Below are 18,297 nucleotides of genomic sequence, written 5' to 3'. Positions count from 1 at the left end.
GTCCTTCAAAATCTAACATTTATTAATGTTATATTTTTATGTTATTTAATAGGTTCTGACCTTTTCTATTCAGTTGCTATAAAACCTTGCACATCCTACCTATTGCTTAGTACATTGATGCATAAAATTGTTGATTAGTTGATTGACAAGAAAATGTTTCCTTTCTCTTGACCAGATTTTGCTTTCTTCTAAAAGAATAAAGTGATTCTTCACAGGGAATGAAAAAGTATACAACAGTGAATTATGCTCTGAGCTCCTGGATCATCCTGGAACTCAGTCAATGCCTATTTAAAAGTAGGCTATTCTGGTAGGATGATATGTTCTCTGCTGACTTAGATTGTTATTAGCAACTTTGTCTTTTAGCTACTGCAGTGATCCTTTATGGTGGGGAGTTAGAATCCTCAGGGAGACTTTTCAAGCTCTCTACCCCACAAGGGTCCCCAAGAGAATCATAGCATTGTGATGAGAGATGCTGCTGATTAGGAGTATGCAGTGAACAAAACAGAGCTACAGCAGAATAAAGGCTGTGTAAATCACTGTCCTAGGGAGACCTTGTCAATACGCCTATTATGATTAGATAAATGAACTTGAGGCTGACTTTGAATGTCCTCAGCAAATCTTAGTTTCTAATTCTTGGTAACAGTTACATTCTTAGTTTCTTTATTATGACAATAGGATCATTGTTAATAAACCCAGTAGAGGAAGAAAATATATTTTAAGCAGAAACAATTATATTCAAATGCTTGTGTTGGAATACTTAATTTTGGAGAATTGGGATAAAATCACATAAATTTGACTCTTGGGACATCATTCTAGACTAGATTTTCTCAACACTTCCAAGAGAGAATTAAGCCCTAATGCCCTAAGACATCCATTGTATGTAATAATTAGCTTCTCTCCTATGCATCTAGAATGCCAGCTATCTTTGTATCATACTTGGGAGAAATGAGAAGAGAGTCACTGAAATCATTTTCTCTTGTGCTCAAATATTTCCTGTGATTGAGAAAGGCTAAAAGAGCTAGAGCCCAGCTCAAATTTTTGCGTGTTTCAGAATTACCTGGAGGCTTTTAAAAACACAGATTGCCACCCCTAGAGATTCTGATTCAATTGGGATGATGCAATGAGATTCCAGGTAATAGACCATGCTGCTCCTGTAGAGACCCTTGTAATGTGCTGTGTTTTTGTGTTGTGTACTGTGTTTTTGTTTGTTTTCTAAACTCTAGATCATTTATTTAATGCTGATTGGCAGCTCCTAAATTGATCTGGGTCACTAAGATTGCGAGCAGCAGTCTGAAAAACAGTGAATGAGGAAGTCTCAGTCCTTTCCAGCTTTAGCATTTCACCCTATGGCTTAACCACCCTCATTTTACAGATAAGTATAGGAAGCTCCATGCCCAAGAACCTAAATGATGACCACCCACCAAGGATTCTGACACATCTGGGTAGACTAAAGGGAAGATGTTTGGGACTCAAAGAGCAACACCTGAAATAAAAGGCTTGCCTTCAGCATCCATTAGTGCTGGAAAACCAACTTCGAGGCACTCAACAAGATTGGGTAAAGAAGTCACCCTAAGCAGAGAGCATGACTCTGTACAAACTTTCAGATACACTGACTCGGGCATATCCGGGATGAATGGTTCTGGGCCTATTATAGGGCAATGACACTTAAGTGGACTTCTGACTTGACTCAAAGTAAAACTGGGCCTAATTCCTAGAGTAGAGAAAAAGAAAAATAAAGCAGAACTGTAAGGATTGTTTTTTACCTTTATAAGGTCATCACAGACATTTACACGTTAAGGAAGTCTTGTTTAATGGCCTAAAGACAGAGGGGACTGACTAGGGGAGAGAAGAAGAGGTGTTTGTTATTTTCTTTGCCCACTTTATTAATGTGACCTTGGAAGTGGGAAAACTCTGGATGACAATGTCAGTAGTAGAACAACATCTATACCAGAAGTGCTCTCAGGAGCTATGCTAAGAGATAGAACAGATTGCTACCTGGATTTCACTAATGGGGACTATCTGAAAACTGACGATTTTTTAGGAAGAATCACAATCTGTGATTGTTCATTAAACCAATGTGTCCTGGGCAGTATATTTACTTAGGAAAGAGAGTTCCTGGTTTGTGTGAACTGTCCTGCCCCAGGCTATGAATATTGATGATGCAATGACTGTGATTCTCAACTTAGTGCATATGGATTTTTGTTGTTTTTATTTATTCGTTTGTTTATTTTTTGAGCCGCTTGAACCCCGGCAGCCCAGTGTGCCCCTAGAAGTCCCCGCCTATGGCCATGATTATCCCTTCACTGCCCAAACCTGGGACGCAACCGGAGGAGTCCTGAAGCATAGGCGGGAACGCGCATGTGCAGTTCGCCTTGTAGGCACCTACTTCGGGGCCCGAGGGCTGTGTAAGCAAGGGCTGCCCCAGCCGAGCAGGCCATGTTTCCGGAGCTACTGGTTATCTGCACTTCACCAGTGATGCAGAGCGGGGAAGGTCGTTGGGGTCAGACCCCTTGCTGCGCTGTGCTGGGAAGATACACGGGTCCTCCTCCGTGGGAGTCAGGTCTCCCAGCTGTCGATCCTCAGCGGACTTCCTAGTGGTGCCCAAGAAGGCAAGGCTAAGGCGTTCCCGTGAGATCTGGCTTCAGGGAAACAGGTAACTCTTTTGGAACGGGTGGACCATAGCAATGCTGTGTGACTCCCAGAAATCTCGGCTGGTGGCTGGATCTATCCCTATAAGTCCTGGACCCGGACACATCCCAGGGTAGCTGGATGCTGAGTCACGTGGCCCGCAATGTGCAGTTGGCTCTTCGGCATCTTCCCTCAGGCACCAGGCCCTGCAGGCCTGCTGGACAGGACCTGCGCTCCCCACCAGGCCACCCTCCTCGGGCTGCAGGTCCCCTCAGTATGCCGTTGATGAGGAGGTTTGAGGGATGATTATAGACTCCATCTGGTCCTGCTGTTCTCATGACGCTAGGGGCCTGTCTGGTAATCGTTGTTTTTAATCCAGGGTATGTTATGTATCTAAAAATACCTCTTTGATTGTGAGGTACAATTTATTTTAAGAGGTTCTAGCGATAAAATAACAGATTTGGGGGAAAGCAAAACACTACACGACATAGACGTGAATTTTTTTTTTCCACATTAATACATACTACAAGATAACAAATTTTGTGTTTAATCCTTTTTTACATTAAGCATCTAAAGATTCTTCTGGGTAACTTTTTGCCATTGACAGACTTGTACAGCATCATGGTAACATTGACATAGCTTGGATAGGATGATTGAGCAATACTGGGGGGTGAACAATGACGACCTCGGATGACCTTTGTGTGATTTAGTGGAGGGTGATGGCTTTTACCTGCTATAGGGAGCCATGGAAAAAGATCAGATTTGTGGAACAAGATCATGAGATGAGTTTTGGACACCTGGAGACATTTTGAAACATTTTATTTGGCACAACTCCTCAGAGCTCCCTTCTGTTTGCGAGATGGGATACTGCCCGATTCATGACAGCTCCCCAGAAGGCCTAGTTGTCTCTGCTGGTTATGTCTAGATGCCTTGAGACTGGGCTCCAGGCTCCTGGAAATCGTCTTACTAAGGAACCAAGGCAGCTTCTGTCTCCTGGGAAGTTACATTCTTTGGTAAATTCATTCACACTAAGTAAAACAAGGGCATACTTCCCATCTTTGCTCACCATATGCCTGTGTGACATGTTCCCACCTTGGCCAGTCCTTGCCTGTTTAAAGCCACTTCTTCTGTTTGCGTTTTAACCTATCTTTTTTTTCCCCCTTAACATTTTACATTAGGGCCTGTCTTAGTTAAACTGCCTAATTGCTTCACTTTGCCAAAATAAAAGAAAACCAAGGTATTGGTTCATTAATGCATTTGACAAACATTTCCTGAGTACTCACTATGTGTCATCATATTTAATGAAGGTCTAGGGCCTGAGCTACTCTGGTGCTCCCCTCCCTAGCTGTTTACCAGAGGAGACCAATTATTATTCACACATTAGGGAGTAGTATTTGGTGCTTGTGATATTGAAAGAAAAATCTGCTCCAATAAATGTCTTGATGGTTTATTAGTTCCATGATCATATTTATCAGATCTGAAACTATTGTATTCTGAAGTGACTAAAATCCCCCAAATTGTTTGAATTGGCTTACACTTCCTTTTATATTTGAATGTTATGGAGCTTCATTTTTTTTTTTTTTTTAAATTTCGCTATTACAAAAAGATACCTCAGAGTTGGTGTAATCTTGAAAAATGATAGAGAAACCTTAGAAACATTTATTCTACATGTCTTAAGTGCTAAGACAGATATTTTAATCAAAGTTTTAAAATATTGTAGTGTTAGTCCACAGCTATCGATCATGGCCTGCCCTCCCCACCTTCCGTGTACTGAAGTGTTCTCTGCTGAGGCTAAACCCAAAACAACAAAATGACCTTGTGTCCTCCCACATCCATTGTAGTTGACTATATGAGAGGAGAATACATGATTTAAGAATCAAATCCCCGCAAATCTATCGCATCAGGTGAAAAGATGAGCTGGATCAAGCTTTTCTCTCCTTTGGGAATTTGGAATTGGGAACCCGGAGAACTAAGACTGAGCCAGTTGGCCACAGGGACAGTGGTGGAAAGGATGTGTGGAGGGGAGCTGTGATGTAGCATGACCGGGGTAACTTAAGTTAGGAGAGAGCAGTAAGGAAGCTGCCCAGGAAACCTGAACAGTATAGGCCTTGTCTCATCTTTATGGATGAAACTGCCGCTCAGAGAGCTTAAGTTATCCAAACGTGCAGAGCTAATAAAGGTAAATTGTATTCACAACTTGTACTTTTTATACTCTCTCCCTTCATATACAAAACAAAACAAAAACACTTGAGTAGTGCCAATGAAATAAAATTCTAGGGAGGAATCTCCATCTCACTTTGTCTATGAGGGATCGATCTCTCTCTCTCTCAATCTCAAAATGCTTAGAGGTGATGTACATACACATATTTTTATGGGTTATCTGATTTGTATGTCACCCAAAGTCATCTTAAAATTCCCAGCATAGTACAATGAAAGATTAGTACTGTATTGTCTTTATTTCACTAATTAATTAGACTATTTCTCCCCCCATTTCTACCAGTAAAATTGAGATCCACAGCCTACTTTTTGTTTATAATTCTAGTGAGTGCAGGTCTTTCTATTTACTGAAGAGGCTCAAAAAAGAGGAGAAAGAGGTTCTCTCTGCCCTGTAGCTTCTGGGGAAGAGAGAATTTTCTGTGCCATCAAAGCAGTCAAATAATCCAATTTGATAAAGCACTGGAAACATTCATTAGACTCTCAATCTTGCTCTTCTGTGCAATAAAGAGATTTGTGTGAATATTCATAATTGTTGCTAAATTGTTTCCTGCTAATATAAATCTGCCCTTGGAAGCAAAATTGAAACAAAGGGAAATTGTAAGATTCCAAAGACCTCAGAAAATACTGCTATGTCCTAGGAAAATAATCTTCAAAGAGAAACATGTAATTTGGATTGTTTTTCTTACTTGTTATTTTATTTATTTATTTTTTGCCCTGTTAATGTTGAAATTGACATCTCTATATTCCTAAAAAGGAAAAATATTTATAAGACGTTTTTCTCAAATCGGTGGCCATTACTTCTCCCTCATGTGAGTGGGGGTTGGGTATGACTGCTAGTTTTTATCATTTAAAAATGATTAATAGTTTTATTTAAATTAACAGTTGTTAGATATATATTAATTAACTCAAATAATCTTGCTAAAAATGATATGACCTGTTTCACCAGCTTGAGGAAAAAAAAATCACTTCATATCCTTCACCTTCACATGCTTTATTGGGCAAGAAATCTAGTATTTCCACTGGTTTTTTCCTGCCCTTCCTGATTCTCCAAGAACCCTTGGACTGAAGCTTTAGACTGTTCACACACCAGGAAGAGAGAGGTGGGAAGTCTAGTCAGCTGGTTAGCTGCCTGCTATTTCAGATGCTCTCTCTGAGTTCTCCTGTGGGCTATCTTGGACAGTCTGATGAACTCGTGTCTGTTTCTCCAGCGATGCTCTTCCTGGCATAGATCCTTTCAAAGGCTGCTATTGGTGGTGCCTTGATTTGGGCTCCAAGCTGACACTGACATGCTCAGCTATTTTCCTCACAATGTGACACTGTGCCTCAGTGGATCCACAGGGGCTCCAGACTCAGCCCAACTCTGTACCAGGGTCAGTTTCCACACTTTGCCTCTTAGTTGACCCTGGACTGCCAGCCCAGACTCCCTGTTCACCTGTAGTGATTCCACTGTGGGTCTCTTGACATCTTTTTCAGCCAGTGGACTATTGTCTAAGTCACCCTGATCTACCGAGGTCATGCAGGGCTTCAAGTATCTTCCCTCGCGGGGGTCTAGGTCAACCTCTTCTCCTGAGTGCTGCATGCCTACAAAGGAGTCTTAGGTGGGGGGAACTTGATCAAGCCCCACAGGATTCCGTTACATTTTCCCTAGGACATGGCTGCATGCCTGCCTTTTACTTGTAACACTAAAAGAGCTACCATTCAAGTGATGATAGCTCACTTAACAAGACAATCTGCCCCTAGACAAGTTGTGCCTCAACTTTGGACCCAGAGGTAGCTGCCATAAGTTTTAATTTTTCCTCATCTGAGACTCCAAAGACTTATCTAAGGCCAGGTGCTGCCAATAACAGGGCAACAAAGGAAGAATTTGAGAGCATGCAGAAAGAGGTATGAGTTTTTGAATCTGTGTGGGTTCATGTTGTTGAGTGGAAATCTCTGTGTATCCCAAAACAAATTGGACCTCTGTCTGGAAAATGTAGAGGTAGGAAGAAATTTTTCTCTTGTGTTCTGTGCCTGGGAGCTTGCAAATTAAACTGACAAAAGACACATTAGCAAGAGAGAAAACAGTGTATTCACACGTGCTATGTGCATGCACAGGGGAGTTCTCAGTGATGAATAACTCAAAGAGGTGGTTAGAATTCAGGGTTCATATACCATCTTAATAGAGGAAGGGGAGAAAGGCAAATCACTTCTTAAAAGGGCATTGGGAGAAAGGGCATTTATGGAAGACGAATGACTTTTTTTTGGACAGATAAATGGGCTCTTAGGTGAATAGATGGGAGATAAGATAATCTTGAATTACCTGTTTGAATGTGGTGTCTTCTTCTTGAGTCCTAGTCTCCAAGAAGTTTGGAGTTGTCCCCATGGAAGGGATATATTGAATTGTTTTGGGAGTGTCTGCGTTTAGGAAGATGAAGGATTTCACAAACTCAAATGCCTTTAGCTCAAAATAATTTTTATGTCACATTGGCATATTTTGGGGTTCCCTGATTGCCTTCAAAAAGGACCAAATTATTTGAACATTATAAAATATAATAAAATATTAAAATATACAGAGGATGGTTTCCTGTTCTTTTTGAAGAAAACTATAGTTCATTTTAAGAAAGTTCAGTTAACTCAAATATCTCCTAATCTCCTTAGCAAGCCAACCATAATTAATTTTAACCCTAAATATATGTTCATTCCAGTGGATCTTGGACAAAGGAACTTTGTCATCTTGGAATCCCCTTTACTGTAGAACCTCAGCCAGTAGACCTTGACTGGTGTTTCTCATTGGTTAACTCCATGGTGCCTCATCCATAGGAGGCGAGGGGGCTGGTGGCACTTCGGTATAGGAAATGAAAATGCGATTAACTTACATGATAAAAACATGGTTTCTTGCTTTTCATTTTTCTCTTCTTTGGTTTTTAGTTTGTAGTCACTAACATCTAACAATATTCTTTTCAGCTTGACAAGTTTTTATCTACTTGATGGCTTACCAGATTGGTTTATGATAGTCTCTACTAAGGATTGGATGTATAATTTTTTTTTTTTAACCTGAAAGATAAAATTTAGAGTATCATTTTCACCTTAACTATGTGCCTGTGGACCTGGAAAAGACAAAAGATGAGTTGACTAAACTCTAATGAAATGGAAAATATTTGTGTTTTGTTTTAATAACTCTGAGCCCCAGAGCCTGTGTGTGTTTGGGGGAAACTTGGCTTTTATTTTTTACTGCAGCAGGTACTCAACAATGGCTCTGGAACAGCCTCTTTCTTCTGTGGCCAATGAGGTTTTCCTGCTGGTGGCAGATGGTGATTTATTTTTAAATTGGCTTGAACAGGGATACTTTTTTTCTTTCTTGGCTATGGTGATGATTTCCAGAAGACAAGCCTCCATAGAATGTTAATTCTGGCAGGTTAGATTTTTCATGTAACCCTAATTGGAAGAATCAGGAATAATGACTGTAGGTTGACCAATAAATACATCCCACAGGGGAAAGATCTGCTCAGATTGGTAGCTAATGGTGTCAGGGTCTCCAGCTTCTGGAGCTGATGACCGTTATAAATTCAGACTTCTCTCTCGTGCCTTCTCTTGGTAGATACGCTTTGAAGACCCTTCTCTCTCTGCTACCACAAGGCCTCTAAACATTCTTGCATAGCTGCTATTTTATATTTGCGTTTCCTTGATGACTCTCCTGAGCCGATATCAGCATCTGCTTCTACAGTTCGCAGGGCATTAAAGCGAGAGCTCCTCTCGGCACTCTATGATCTATGACGGACATTTCCTATCGACTGCATTTTCATCAGGTTCTCTCTACTCTGCCTCTGAGTACATGTGTTTTCTGCATTGTGGCATTGACAGAGGCTGTCATCAGCTGTGTTCATAAATTCATAAGAAAATTCGTTTAGGGTTATGAAGCAATGCATTACATTTTCCTCATTCAGATATGTTTCTGTCAAAAGGAAGATTTGCTATTTGCCTACGAAGGACTGAATTGGTTCTGTTCTTTGTTAGAACACGGAATGATACTTTGGCAGTGCTTCCATGTGTGTTTATTCATTTTCAGATGAGACATTTATCTGTTCTGTGGCTTATGTCACGTAAGAAAATTTTAGATAAATTCTACAGATCCATGCTGTGCTTTGAAACTATCATTAATTTATGGGAATTTTATTTCAGAAGTGACATTCATAACCTCATATTAAATGACTTCTTATGAAGTTATTTCACAGCACTGAAGGAAGAAATCAAAGAAAGAAATGATTTGAGTATGTGCATGTTTCCAAATCTGTCACTGATCCAAGGGTCATTGTATGTATGGGTATTGCTGTGGAGTCTTATATAATGAAGGAATCTTAGAATATTCATCTTAGAAATGTACATATAAATATAGTAAAATATTTATATACATATAATTATGTATATATATATCTTATACATATGAATAAGTAGTGAGAGAGAAAAGGAGGGAGAGAAGAGGGAGGGAGGGAGGGAGGGGATGAGAGAGAGAGATAAAGAGAAACACTTCAATATAATTTTGTACATGGACAGGTTCATCAGATAATTTATTAGGACCTCTTTTCTCTGGAGACCTTCCTTGAGCCCAGAGATTTCCTGTTGCTATCTCTAGGCCTGTTGCACAGTTATCCTTTGGGAATGTTCTTTATCACCCTTTTGGATCCTTGTTTCATGAATACTAAGTCCCTCTGTTTCTTGGTTTACTTACTTATTTTGATGAAGAATATTCTTCAATGTGTTTACCAACTGTCTTACATTTACTCTCGTACTTGATTAATGCTTTGGCTAAGTATAAAAATTCAGATTGAAGGGAATGTTTCCTCAGAATTTAAAAAACATTACTTCTAGAATTTATTGTTGTATTTGAGAAGATTGATTAAGTCATTCTCGTTTCCTTTTATAAGTGACATTTTATTCTGAAAGTTTTTATAATCTCTTTAACTTTGATGTTCTGCAATTTCACAGTGGTGTGCTTTGATTATGGTTTTTTCTCATTCCCTGGTTTAGCTATTGATAGTCTTTTCCAGTCTCTGGATTCATGTTCTTTATGAGCGACCATGTTTTCTCATCTTTTTTTTTTTTTTTAATTGTGGTAAAATACACATAACATAAATTTACTTCTTATCAGTTTTAAGTGTACAATTCAGGCCTTCAACTGATTGGACGAGGCCCACCCACATAATGGAGGGTAATCTGCTTTACTCAAAGCCTACTGATTTAAATGTTAATCTCATCTAAAGAGTACTTTCACAGCAATATCTAGACTGATGTTTAACCAAATATCTGGGTACTGTGGCCTAGCAAAGTTGACATATAAATTTAATCATCGCTGTCATATGAGTGGGATCATTTGTCCCACTCATAGTGGGATATTTGTCCTTTTGTGACTGGCTTATTTCACTTAACATCATGTTTTCAGAATTCTTCTATATTGTAGCATGTGTCAGAATTTCCTTTCTTTTTAAGACTTAACAATATTCCATTGTATGTATAGACCACATTTTGTTTATCCATTCATCCGTTAACAGACCCTTGCTTTGCTTCTACCTTTGGGCTATTGCGAATTATGCTGCTGTGAACCTAGATGTACAAATACCTCTTCAAGTTTCTGCTTTCAGTTCTTTCGGGGCATATAACCAGAAGTGGGACTGCTGAACATATGGCTCTCACTTGTTTTTAATTTTGAAATCCTATTAGTTGAATGTTAGAATCCTTAGATTGATTCTCTAATTTTCTTACCTTTTTTCTCCCATTTGACTTTCCTTTTTATTCTACTTTTTGGAAGTTTTCCTTTACGATGGCTCTCAACTGTTCTTTCTTTCTAATTTTTCTCTTCACCTTTCTCTCCTTCCTTCTTTTTGTCCTTCCTTCTTTCTCTTCCTCCCACCCCCTTTCTTTCTTGGACGTCAGTTCTCTCATGTTGAACAAGCACTGCATTGGGGTGAAATCATGAAGCAATTTTATTTTTGTCTACCAGTCTCTTTTAATTACTCTGTGGAGCTAATTCTTTCTTTGCCCTTGAATGAAATTCAAGGCCATTCCCATAGCTTTTCTCATCATGTTCAGATAACCAAGATGGTTTCCAATCCCATGTCATCGTTAAATGTTTAATCTTGATTTAAAGTTCAATCTTCTTTCTTTCTCTAGCTTAGATTGTTGCAGATAGGATATCTGAAGTCAGGAAAGGGGGAGTATAATCTGCTTCTTTTCTCCTTTATACTTGACACTTTTCTTTCTTCTTCCCAATCATTCTAATCCCATTTTCTGATCACTGTCTTCTCCAGGGTAGGAATTCTACAAAAGGATAGAAGGAGAAGAGATGTGTCTATGATAACAGTAGGGTCAAATTGTGTGGTTTCTTGTAGGTAATACTTTCCTATATGATTTTATGAGAAAACAAAGTCATTTTTTAATTAAGCGGTTTATATTTTTTACAACCTCAATAACGGATGTAAAATGTTTATTTAATACGATCGCAATACATTTCAATTATGTGGAAGCATCTTCTGAAAATCCTCCCACAGTGTCTCCACCATCCCATGTGTCTCCAACAGGGTTGAGCCCATCTCCATCTCCACCACAGCTTGCTCCTGCTTCTGTTTTACCTGTAACAGACTGCATTGAAAGCATCTGTTCGCTTGTCTGTTTCCCTCCTGGACAGTTAGCTCCTGGAGGGGCCTCATTGTCTTTCCTGGATGATAGTGTTATTGAATACATTTCTGTCAAACTGAACTGACAGAATTCAAAGGATAAAAGATCAAAGATTCAGCAAAAGAACCCTCAAAGTGAGGACTGATTCCAGAAGAAAGGCTGTTTGTCTATTTGGGAAGGAACATGTCCCACACCTGATTATGACCTCTGGCCCCATCCTTTCCTCCTGCTTCAGTGAGCATGGGTGTGGGGGCTGACAATTTTTTCTAGTCAGCTCAGGGCTATCTCCACCCAGTAGGTGTTAGACAACAGGGCTAAGAACATTTTTCCTCTTGAGAAGGAAATTCTGGTTGCAATGATCATGCTCAGATACCTAAAAGATTGCTGGAATCTGACCTCCGGTTACTGGGGGAATGACCATATTGTGAAAAAACAAAAAAACAGTCTGAAAAAAAGATAATGAGATAGGCTTGTTTGTAAATATTTGGCTCACCTTTCTAAGACTTATCTTTAAGCTATAAAAGTGGACAGTATGTTTTATGGGTTTTATCTGCCTTCACAGCTCTAAACTCAGAGTTTTATTGGTGTGAGCCCTCTGTGTGAAATAAATGATCGATAAACAGATGATCACTTTATTTCATGGTTGAGACAAAATGTGTCGGGCTTTATTGCACTTAATCCCCCACTGCAAGAAGAGTTTTGAAGTGCACAGTAGTTAATTCTCTTTGACAGGTATGAGCTGTAAACATGTTTTCAATTGCTTTTTCCCTTTATTAAATTAGAAATTTCAGTGATTATAAGTTTTTACTTCTCTTGTGGGGAACTTGGAAACAATGTTTCATAGCTACCTTTCCTATTTTTCAAATGCAATTGCAATGTTACCTGCAGTGACCTGGGATACAGTTTTAATTAGTTTTAGCATATTACTACCATTGGTATACATGGCATTTTTGGCGTAGAATACAAACATTAGCCATCCTCACTATTGTCAAAGTCGTGATTCCTGATTACCCCAACCAGAAAAGAGTTCTTCCATCTTGGTACTACTCTGTCACTCTTTGTTTGCACTTGGTAAGTGAAGTTCCTTTACCGGGGTTGCTTATATAGCAGCATGGCTGATTCCCACCCTCTTTATCCCTGATGATGGGACATAACCGACATAACCACTCTGGATCTGTCCTTCTAGACTCCTTGGTATATAGGTAGTAAATGCCCTTATCGTTGAATCCCACTTAAATTGGGTTTTTTCTTATTTGCAACTGAAATCATCCTTACTGATGCCTACCATACCCCTCATCTGTATTTCCTTTAGAACCTTGTGCATTTTTCTATCATGGCTTTTGTTTTTTAAAATAGCTTTATTAAAGTATAATTTTCATTCATAAAGGTGACCCATTTAAAGTATGCAACTCAGTAGGTTTTAGTATATTCAGAGTTGTGTAACTATTGCCACTATCTATTTTTAGAACATTTTATCACCCCCCCCCAAAAAAAAAAAAAAAGAAACTCTGTTTCTCACCTTACCTCTACCTTATCAGCTCTAGGCAACCAGTAATCTATTTTCTATCTCTATGGATTTGTCTGTTCTGGACATCTCATATAACCGGAAGCAACCACTAGATCTCTTTTGTGACTGTCTTCTTTCATGCATAAAGTTTTCAAGGTTCATCCACCTTGTAGTCTGTGTTAGTTCTTCATTTACCACATTTTGTTCATCCATTCATCAATCGATGGACATTTGAGTTGTTTCCACTTTTTCACTATTATGAGTAATGCTGTTAATTAAGCACATTTGTGATCACGTTTTTGTATGGACATGTGTTTTCATTTCTCTTGGGTATATAACTAAGAGTAGAATTTCTGGCTCATATGTAACCTTGTGTTTAACATTTGGAGAACTGCCAATTTTTTTTTCCAAAGTGGTTGCACCACTTTACAATCCTTCCAGTAGCATTGGAGGATTCCAATTTCTCCACATCCTCACCAACACTTGTTATTGTCCATGCTTTTTAAATTTTACCTATGGTAGTGGGTGTGTGAATTGGTACCTCCTATGGTTTTGCCTTGTGTTTCTCTGATGGGTAATGATGTTGAGTACCTTTCGTATCACTGTCTTTTAAATACCTAGCTCTGTGCCAGTCCTCAGTGCCTGCTGTGTGCACGGTACATAAGTACAGGTATGTTAGCGGAACTGAATTGAACTTATTTATAGATTGGGGATGTAACACTTAATAGAGTTATTATAGGACCAAACAGTGCTTCACAGCTCGGACATTCGAATCAATCAGCTTAGATTCTAATGCAGGTTCTGTCTCTTACTATCTGTCACCTCATCTATAATTTAATGTTTCTTGGTTTTAGTGTCTTCATTAGCAAAAGGTGGAAAAGGTTATCTATCCCCCCATATTGTTGTGAGGGTTAAATGATAAAGTGTAAGAACGTCCTTGAGCACATGCTGACACATAGTCACTGAGAGAGAGGCAGCTGCTCCTTAAGAGATGTCAGTTCCTGTAGTAGACTGTGGGGAGCCCCGCAGGGACCCCTTTTCCACACCCTGTGAGGGTTGGCTGCTTAGAGCTCACTTCTGCCCTCTTTCCCCAGAGTTTTGCCCTGGGACTTAACCCTGTATTCCCCCACTGGGGGAACAACAGACAGACAATGATTGACTCCTTATACAAAAGGCTGGCCCTGGCCTCAAAGCAGACCATTCTTGGGTGCGATTTCTGCTCCAGAGCTCTCTCCCTGTGAATGAGGCTCAAGTCAGTCTTTGCCCGAGATCACATCCTTGTTTGCTGTTTTCGTTTACTTTCCTGCCTCACTCCTCCCCTGCATGCTTTTTCTGAGTACATTCCTTCAACAAATCACGTGCGCCTGAAACTGTCTCAGACTCTGCCTCTTGGGAGCCTTCTCAAGACAGTGCCCTACCCACTACCCAGCATGCCCCTCCTCCAGCACCCTCTTTCTCTTCCCCATCACCCCCTCTTCCCTTACTGGCCCCCCCTCATCATGTTCTCCCCCACCATCTGCTGCATAGAGAAGGTGAGAGGCACATTATGAAAGTGTGAAGGAGAGAAAAATAAAAGAAAAAGAAGCAGAAACTGTGGAGAAGAAAACAAGGACTGAGGAGTTGAGGAAGTACAAGAGAGAGGAGAAATGGAGCCATACACAGAGGGAGTGTGAGTGAAACACATTCAACAACAAAATTTATGGTTGTGGTGTGACAGGAAAAAATCCTTATGTGCAGCCCTTTCAGACACTCCTTTCTAAGAAGGATGTTCCTAAAAATGAATCTTTGTTTTAAGAGGTTAGCTGATGCATTTGAAGATGAGAAGCAGGCAGGAGATAAATTACTGTGCATAAAATAGAAAGGCTGGGGTGGCAGGGAGGCTGGAGGAAGAACCTGAGGTGCGAAGGGGAGGGCAGAGGGGAAAAAGATACGGTTGGTAACTGGTGCATTAAATTAGAGATCTTTAAAGTGATTTTATTTTAATGAATTTTTTTTTTTTAAACCATAAGTGTTCAATGTAAACCCACCTTACAGCCTTCTTCAAGAAATAATTAATAAATATCCATTTCTCACTAATGTGCTGGGTGTGTGTGGGGGGAGTGATCTATTTTTGGAGTAAGCCCTAATTTAGAAGCAGATGTAGGGGTGAGCATAGGGACTGTCCCCAGGGAGCCAGCCTCCTGGGGTTACGATAGTATACATACTTTCCCTACTTCTAAAGGAAAATACTGAGAAAAAGAAAGGACTAATTGGGAGTCTGTGCATGTGTATTTCTTACTTTTAACAGAAATTATTCACTAAAATAGAGCTGAGGAGAGAGCAGGATGAAGACAGAGAGACAAAGCACAATGCAGTAAAAATCCCCCAGCAAATCCTTGTGAGTTTCACTCCAGGAAACCTGAAAATTTCCATGAATGAAGGCTTTGGTGTTGTTCCATGACTTGTGTTTATTCCTGGGATTTTTACTAATGTCAGTGGCTTCTAAATAATTAAAAATTTTTGTTTTCACCATGATTTCTAAAGTCCTGTTATACACTAGCATGAGGCACCTGTTCTCGTAAACCCTAGATGAGCCCTGCAGCTCCGTAAAGAAAAGAGGGTCATGGTGTGAGGACTAAATTTCTCTTAGAAAGCTCTCCTGCAGCCCCATTTAGTCATTTGCTTCTATCTTGAAAGCGAGAACTGGGCCCTTCAGCCAGCCCTGGCTGCAGGGGGCTATGAGAAGACAAGTATTGTAGTTGTCCAGCCTCTTTAGTAGAGGATACAGGAGAGAAGCAGGATGTGAATGGCCTTTGGGTGGCCAATGCATTCCATCTGCCAGAAAAATGGTCCCCAAAAGTCAGGAAAGTGAATAAATGTGAGATAACTGACGACCTAGCACAGAGCCTCTAGCCTAGGCACCCAGAAGGAGGATCACCTCTGTCAAGAATCAGAATTCTCACACATGGAGTGTTGAAGTCAGGGTGGGTGGCTGGTTAGCTCAGTTGGTTAGAGTGTGGTGCTAATGTAACACCAAGGTTGCCGGTTAGATGTCTGCATGGGCCACTGTGAGCTGTACCCTCCTTAAAAAAAAAGGAATGTTGAAGTCTCAGAATTTAGAGAGACCAGACATTATAAAGGTGGAGACATGGGAAAAAGCTGAAGAGGGGACATTGGGTGAAATACATATACAGAGCAAAGTGCCAAGGTTCCTTCCAATCCTCCCTATACACATGGAAACTAATTTAGTCTCTGGAGACATTCTACAGGACAGAGTGTGGAGACCAAGTGAATCCTGCATTCTCAATCACTGTCCTCCTCTTCCCCCAAAGATCCCAAGATACTGGATCCAGAAAGGAAATGGAAGGATTCTTCCCTGGGGAAATGACAATCCTCAGAGAAAAGGCTTACAGACACTGACATTTGGCTTTTGATTTCTCTGTGATCTCTACCTCTGGGCAAAATCTCTGAGTCACTCCTTTAAAGCTGGGAGTAAGGATAGTTGCCTCGCTCACTGTGACATTTCTGCTTTATGAGCTGTGTGCTGGGAGGGGCAGTAACCTAGTCTTCTTGGTTTGCCTCTCCTGACACGGAATGCAACCCTGGAGTGGGTGAGGGGGATCGGGACCCCAGTGTTCTCAGCCTGTGGTGCTTGGGGTAGAGCCTTCACCCTATGAGTGGGGGCTGGGTAGAGGAAGGGAGCCCTCAACCTCTCAGCTGCACTCACCTGGAATTGAGCCTCTGCCACAGAGAACGAGCAATGCTGGCAGCATTCGGTCTCCCCCGCCGTCCCTCAGATACCAGAGAGACCATAGCCTCTGACTAGGAACTGGGGGGACAGGGAGCCCTATATTCTTGGCCTCACCCACCCAGAGTGTAACTTTCCTCATGCTCAGCTGAGGGGAAGAAGGAGAGAGCGGGTCATGGCTGAAGTGCCACAAATTCTCACTGTTGTTGCCAAGATTTAGTAGATTTTTAGATAAATGATTCTTCATTTGCTGGATGTCCTTAGGGCAATTTTAAGAGACATTAAATGGTTGGATTTTAATGATTTCCACCAGTTATGTTTGTTTTGCTGGGGAGTAGGTCTGCCAAGTTCCTTATATCACCATTCTGGATGTCATCCTCCATTTTGACCGTTGGTGGAAATGTTGGAGGGACTTCCTCAGCGTATCCACAGCTTTTACACACATTGTAGAAGAGATATGATAGAGACAGTTTATTTTTATGGAGGAGACGAAGAACTCTGAACCTGAGCTCCTTTATTTCCCCCCAGACTTAGAAGTTATTGGGTAGATGGTGTGGATGTCAGCCACATACTATAAATGAATGTGGTGGGAACAAGATTTATCCATAGAGAATGAGTGTTCTCAGTCGACTCCCACTCTTTTACTAGCTAACAGTAACTTTGCTTACACAGATTCTCCCCTCCCTTTAGTCTCTAAGGAGAACTCTGTCTTTGGCCGCCTGATTCCAGGCATTTAAAATTACCTCCAGTTGGGTAAACTTGTAGAGAAAAATAAAACCAGAAAGATTAGAGGAAAAGGGAAAAGAGTTAGGTAAAGATAAGGCTAGGAGCTGGGTGGGAGTAAGAGAATGAATGTGGAGGGGGGCATACCTAGCTCATTGGATGGAGAGGGAATTTGGTGGAGGGAGTGACAGAATGGGGAAGAAGAAGAAGAAAAGAAAAGGGATTTACCAAGTTTTGCTTTGAGTTATGGATGGATATCATGGTCATTGAGAGATGCAAAGAGAGATGCAAAGAGAGTTTGTAGTACTGTTCTAATTTCATTCCGCTGATGGTCCATAATTCTATATGCAGAGACTGGTCTTGTTCTTATTATATTTTAATGAATAAATACTAAATATACCTTTCCCCTGCTTTCTTATTATTTCTGCCAGTGGTATTGATTAGAAAGGATGCCGATCATTATATCAGACTCAGGAAAAATGGGAAAGAATCAAACCCTGTCTTAAGAAAAACATCTGATTGCCCCATGATTCTTTTTCTCATATAAAAGACATAAAACTTGTAAAACATGTAATTTTATTTGATTTACGTATTCAATTCCATAGTATATAATGTGTGTGTCATTAACAGCTGTTAAAACCGAGATTCTGAAATACCATTCCAGCTAACAGAATGCTAACCAAAAGTATATGAAATGACATTGTGCCCATATTTCTCAAAAGAATAAATGTCATTTAAGGAATAAATTGAGAGTTTTTCGTGCACTATTCCAATGCCTGATGAGGGGGTTAGTAGGGAAGGGGTAACAACTGTGAATGATTCCTCCCACTTTACAACTTAGTTCACT

The sequence above is a fragment of the Rhinolophus sinicus genome, chromosome 2 (assembly GCF_057876585.1).
Source record: "Rhinolophus sinicus isolate RSI-liver-muscle chromosome 2, RSI-T2T, whole genome shotgun sequence".
In the NCBI taxonomy this organism is placed as follows: domain Eukaryota; kingdom Metazoa; phylum Chordata; class Mammalia; order Chiroptera; family Rhinolophidae; genus Rhinolophus; species Rhinolophus sinicus.
This window is presented reverse-complemented; position numbering follows the sequence as displayed.